A 6,863-nucleotide genomic window follows, 5' to 3' on the forward strand; every position below is an offset into this window, starting at 1 on the left:
GTAAGGTCACAATTATATCAACATAGTACCTATTTTCTACTATAAAAGAAATTAAACATACTTCTATTAATTTTCTTCTCTCAATTACTGTTAATATTTAGTTATTCCAATGGTTACCTTTATAACTTCAAGCCCTAGTCTTGAAATTTCTTGACTCACTCTAAGGAATGTCACCTATTAATTCTTCATTTTACATTTCTTCTCAGCTTTTCTCTTTTAATTTGCATAGTTTTACCATTATGTCTCCTTTATCCTTTATATTTGCATTATGTTCTATGAACTGTAGTTAAGGCTTCCTTATTTTGACTATAGATTGCTTTTAAATTTGAAATCTAGGAAATGGCATTTACGATTATGCAATTTCTTATTCTCTCCAAACTCAAGTGGTATTACCTTTCATAGAGAAATAAATATGTCATTATATCTTGCAATCACAATAATAATATAATATCAAGATCAAATGAATCTTTTTTTTCTACAGGCTACTAATTATTCCAAAATATGCCTCATTTTAAGAGTGAACTTGAATTTTTAACAGATAAGTTAAATATGTAGATATGTTCTCTATATCTCTATACCTATATAGTTGTTTTTCCTAGAGATTTTAACTATTTTGGGGGACAGAATAAACATATTTCATCTTATAAAAAAATACTCAGATTCTAAGCCTAAATACATATAATAGAATGACCTTTTTTTTTTTTTTTTCCTGCAAGACATTCATCATGGAATCCACTATCTAATTTGCACCAATTGCTTTAATATTACTGCTGGCATCTTCATATTTCTTGTAACTGGACTCTTCCAATATTAGTTCCATAGTTTTTTGGCTGTTAATGTATCCTTTATTTTATTCTCTTATTTTCCTAGACTACATCTTCAAGTTGTTTTGTTGAGAGGCTAAGAGAAGTTTTAAAGTAAGAAAATGTCTATTTGTTTTCATACTTTATTCATAGTTGGGCTGAGTACAGAACCATAGTTCCAAACTCGGTCCCCTCTGAACATGGAATGCATGGGTGCACTGTCTCCCAACCTGTAGTATCAGGTATCAAAGTTCATGCCATATAGGCGATCACTCTTCTGTGGGTAATCCTCTCAAGGTCTGACATTCTCAATGTCTAAACTCAGATGCTCTAAGTCTCTTTTATCCTGAAATTTCACCAATGTGGGTTTGGGATTTTTATTTTACTCAACAGTCAGTGGCCTCTCCTAATCTGAATTGTTATGTCTTTTTTCCTCTCCAATGTCTTTATTTTTCCTTTAAGGACTCTTTTTAAACAATGGTGGAACTTTAGGATCATCTTTCCATATCACCAATACTTTTTTTAACCTTTTCTATCTTCTCATGTTTGGCTCTATACTCTGGAATAGTCTTTAGCTACATTCAGGAAGTCTTTCTCTTGACTTTCAGTTTTTAAGAACTCATGTTTTCTAACTGCTTTGTGTCCATAACTGCTCTTCTTTTGAAAAGATGGTAGTGAAGTTTAATGGATGCAATACTTTTCATAGTGTCTAAGGAGAGTAATTAGATTTTTTCATTGTCTTCTTCTATTCTCAGAATTATTTTATTTGGATTATAATAATTCTGTGAATCATTTCATCTGTTTTTTATTTTTATTTAGATTAAAAAAATTAGCAAGCAATATAATCCTATTTCTTTTCATCTTGTAGATGCTTGTCAATTTCTGGTCCTCATTCATGTTTCCAGAATGGGCATGCCTTTATTCTTTTAAAATTTTATTCAGTTAGCCAAAAATTTGTTCGGGTTTTTCTGTAAGATGGTATGGAAGAACCCAAACAAACTTTTTTTGCCTACTTAATATTTCAGTTGAAGATGTGGAGAGAGGAGAAACAACTATAGAGACTACCATCTTAAAAACTCACTTTCTTATAGAGTATTTGCATTGTCTTCAATATTTCCTACTATCTAAAATGTCAAACTTACATAATTTAGTCTGGTATTTGGGACTGGATGCAGTTACATCTCAGCTTGTCTTTCTTCTTAATCCTCCATTTATCATATTTAAGAATCAGTCATTCCCCTGCCCCACTGAGCGGGGTTATGCTCTGTTTCCCTGCATCTTCTGACTCGTGCCTGTAATGTCCTTTTCCTTCTTTTTTATCTACTCACATTTTACAAAGGTAGGTTGGGCTCAAAGTTGCCTTTCTGAAGTCTTTATGAGCATCCTAAGATGGCCAAAATCTGCATTACTTAAAAACATTTGAGTTCTGTATAAATGATTGTTTTTTGAGCCAGCAATGTCAGTTTTTTTAACCAAAATTTTATCTACCATATTTATTCTGAAACCAAAAATAATTTTACCCAAGTGAATCCGCCTGCAATGCAGGGGATCCCAGTTCAATTCCTGGGTCAAGAAGATCCCCTGGAGAAGGGATAGGCTACCCATTCCAGTATTCTTGGGCTTCCCTTGTGGCTCAGCTGGTAAAGAATCTGCCTACAATGTGGGAGACCTGGGTTTGATCCCTGGGTTTGGAAGATCCCCTGGAGAAAGGAAAGGCTACCCACCAAGTATTCTGGCCTGGAGAATTCCATGGACTGTATAGTCCATGGGGTTGCAAAGAGTTGAACACGAATGAGCGACTTTCACTTTAATGTTCACTTTCAAGTAGGATAAACTTTTAAAGGCAAATGTTTCATGTTTTGATATCTTACTAAACAATTCATGCTAAGTTGCTTCAGTTGTGTCCTACTCTGCAACCCTATGGACCATAGCCTGTCAGGCTCCTCTGTCCACGGGATTCTCCAAGCAAGAATACCAGAGTAATCTCAAGTCTCCTGCGCTGGGAGGTAGATTCTTTACCACTAGTGCCACCTGGCAAGCCCTACTAAACAATAAATATATCAAACTGTTGATGAGATGCAGCTTAAAAAAATAGTCTGCCTGAGTTAGGCAATTTTCATTATAGATTGTTGTCTTGATCAGGACACAAGAGTGGTTAGACATTCTTATTTCAAGAAAGCTGCGTAGAATTGTTATGCCTGGATGGAGGCAACAATATCATTACACAATGTTCCAAGTGCTCAATTCATATTTTTTGACAGACCAAGCAAAGTTTCTAAGCCAGACACTGGAAAAAGATGTGCTTATGGTTCAGTCCAACTTAGAAGCCAAAGTAATGTTTCGTGAGTAGCATTACCTCACACAGATCTGAAAGATCTCTCTCCCCAAGAGCGAAAATAAAATTAGCGACCAGAATCCCATGAGAGAAACTCTACCAGGCAGATATTCTATAGCCTAGTCATTGCCTTGAGAAATAACAGAATGACACGTCAGTATTTGGAAACATCATGGTCCAGTTAAGGCTTGACACCATATCCCAAAGCAGACATATGAAGTATTGGAAAATAAAATATCCTCATGTCCTAGGGTTAAGTCCTTTAGGCAGGCACTCTGAGGCTTATTACTACCTTGGCTGTTCATGTTCCCTAATATGGTTGACATCAACCTGATAATCTGTGATTCATTTGAATGGCTTTCTTGAAGACTCAAACGTGACTAACTTGAGAACAGAGACAAACACGTCAGTGCATGCATTTTAAGCAGAATGATATTTGAAGTAAGACATGCTGAAAATTTGTCATCTACAAGTCACTGGGCAACCTGATCCCAAGCCAGTTTTATAGTCTGTACAGAATTCAAGAAGCATACGCATGCATGCTAAGTCGTTTCAGTCATATCCAACTCCTTGTGACCCCATGGACTGTAACCCGCACGGCTCCTCTGTCCATGGGATTCTCCAGGCAAGAATACTGGAATGAGTTGCTGTGCTCTTCTCCACAAGAAGCATATATTAAGTACCTAATGTCTAGGAGTCTGCTCAGTCATGTCTTGACTCTTTGTGACCTTGTGGACTCTAATCCACCAGGCTCCTCTATCCATGGAATTTTCCAGGCAAGAATACTGGAGCAAGTTGCCACTTCCTACTCCAGGGACTCTTCCCAACCCAGGGGAATGCATCTCCTGCACTGGCAGGCGGATTCTTTACCACTGCACCACCTAGGAAGCCCCCAAAGTCTGGGAGAGGGGATGATAGTTAAGATATAATGCACTGTCTACTGCTCTTGAGAATATAATGTTTGGAAGTTAAAAATTACATATGTGAGGTGAAAGTCACTCAGTCATGTCCGACTCTCTGCAACCCCAATGACTATACAGTCCATGGAATTCTCCAGTCCAGAATACTGGAGTGGGTAGCCTTTCCCTTCTCCAGGAGATCTTCCCAAACCGGGATCAATCCCAGTCTCCCACACTGCAGGCACATTCTTTACCAGCTGAGCCACAAGGGAAGCCCATATATGAAACATTTATTTAAAATCCAAGATACTATCCAATCAGAAATTCCGTAGTATTATAACTAGTATTCACAAGGGATGTGGAAACACAGAAGAATGAGACTTCCAGTTAGGGGTATCAACCAACCACTTATGATCTACAAGTATAAAACCTTCTAAAGTTAGTTTTGAAACAGACTCCACACATCAAACAGGAGGGTTGGAATAATATTGGTAAGCTGACTCTAAAGACTTGCATAGATATTAATACTGCAATCATGAGGATGTGTGGCAGCATGGAAACTGATCATGACAAAGTGAAATAAAAGGCAGTATCCCAAAGTATACATAGGGGTTCCCTGGAGGCTCAGCCGTCAAGAATCCACCTGATCAGTGCAGGAGACGCAGGTTCGGTCCCTGGATCAGGAAGATTCCCTGGAGAAGGAAATGGCAACCTACTCCAGTATTCTTGCCTGGAGAATTCCATGGGCAAAGGAGCCTGGCGGGCTACAGTCCATGGATCTCAAAAGAGTCAGACATGATTTAGTGACTAAACAAAACAAACAAAAGTACTGCACAAGGTATGCTTACAACTATGTCAAATTACATGAAGGAGGGCATTTGTAGCATATGGGTAGGATTATAGGTGTTTGCTTTTTATGATTTCCACTATTATTATTATTTTCAATAGTGGAAATTTTAGAAATGCTATAGAAGAAAATATACAAATAGACAGGTTAGCAAGCAGGCAGCATTTGAACTCCAGGAAATGTTTGATTAGATGATAGTAAGTGATCTAACATACCTCTCATAAAACATATCATGAAAGAAAGTTAAAGTTGCTCAGTTGTGTCTGACTCTTTGCAACACCATGGATGGTAGCCTGCCAGGCTCCTCTGTCCATGGAATTCTCCAGGCCACAATACTGGAGTGGGTTGCCATTCCCTTCTCCAGGGGATGTTCCCAAACCAGGGATTGAACCCAGGTCTCCCACATTGCAGGTGGCTTCTTTACCATCTGAGCCACCAGGGAAGCCCAAGATACATCTTAAGTTACGCAAGTATCAGGAAGTTTGAGACTTTGCCACGATGGTGACCAAGATGCTGGGACCTGTCTTTATTTCTTGTCATTTTTGTCCAAATGATCATACATCTATGATACTAATAGTTGTATTTCCATGGCGAGGTACCTACAATTAACACAACTGAAGTGGCAGGGTGCAAGCTGGGCAAGAGAGGTGGAATACAGGTACAACTTCTGAGATAATCGGATCACACACACACACACTTAAAGTCATTTGCCTCCTATAGCCTCCACTCTACTTCCAGTCCCACCCTGAGGTGTTCTGCTGCTGGGGTAGTTCACAGCATCTGGCTGTGAATACTGCTTGTGGAAATGACTTTGGATTCACACTGCCGGGATTCTCATCTTGCCTCTACCACTGACCAGCTCTGTGCCTTGAACAAGCTAGTCATTACTTTGAAACTCCATTTCCTCCTTTCTAAAAAAGCATAAGCAAGCTTCATGGAGGACATCTAAAGATGAACAAGATGATAATGAGTGTGAAGCTGCTGGCAGAGTATTTGTACCCACTTGGCATTAAGTTTGTTCTCTCCCCACAATTTTCCTTTGTACACAGGACTCTGGTGTTCAGGTATCAGAGGCAGAATTCAGGCAGAAATGAAGGCGACTCCCCCTTAGCAGTAGGTTGTTTGCAGAGCTTGCTCCCTCCCCTATGCTTCGCCTCCCATGCATTAGCATCCCGACTTGATATGGCAGGATGAGATTAGGCCAGACTTGTTTGGACATTAAAGATCAGAGTGAATTTCCTGGGTTGGCTGTATTTGTAAACTGTATTTAAAACTTTGGTCCTGTCTAATCTGGCTTTTATTTATTTGTTTGTTTTGCCATGAGGCATGTGAGATCTTAGTTTCCTGGCCAGGTGTAGAACCCACATCCTCTGTGTTGGAAGCACACAGTCTTAACCACCGGGCCACCAGGCAAGTCCCTAATCTGCCTTTTAGAACTGGCTAGATCTCTTCATGGAGAAGGCAATGGCAACCCACTCCAGTACTCTTGCCTGGAAAATCCCATGGATGGAGGAGCCTGGTGGGCTGCAGTCCATGGGGTCGCTAAGAGTTGGACATGACTGAGCTACTTCACTTTCACTTTTCACTTTCATGCGCTGGAGAAGGAAATGGCAACCCACTCCAGTATTCTTGCCTGGAGAATCCCAGGGACAGAAGAGCCTAGTGGGCTGCCATCTATGGGGTCACACAGAGTCGGACACGACTGAAGTGACTTAGCAGCAGATCTCTTCAAGAAAATTAGAGATACCAAGGGAACACTTCATGCAAAGATGGGCTCGATAAAGGACAGAAATGGTATGGACCTAACAGAAGCAGAAGATATTAAGAAGAGGTGGCAAGAATACACAGAAGAACTGTACAAAAAAGATCTTCACGACCAAGATAATCACGATGGTGTGATCACTCACTTAGAGCCAGACATCCTGGAATGTGAAGTCAAGTGGGCCTTAGAAAGCATCACTACGAACAAAGCTAGTGGA

The 6,863-nt window shown here is 39.6% G+C and overlaps 1 protein-coding gene across 2 annotated transcripts in view; it reads right to left on the reverse strand.

Annotated features, from left to right (window-relative positions):
• MAPRE2 (microtubule-associated protein, RP/EB family, member 2) overlaps nt 1–6,863 on the reverse strand; it is a 189,443-nt gene that overhangs the window by 138,042 nt on the left and 44,538 nt on the right. The window lies entirely within an intron of this gene.

Source organism: Bison bison, unplaced genomic scaffold, assembly GCF_000754665.1.
Source record: "Bison bison bison isolate TAMUID 2011002044 unplaced genomic scaffold, Bison_UMD1.0 scf7180017864286, whole genome shotgun sequence".
NCBI lineage: Eukaryota > Metazoa > Chordata > Mammalia > Artiodactyla > Bovidae > Bison > Bison bison.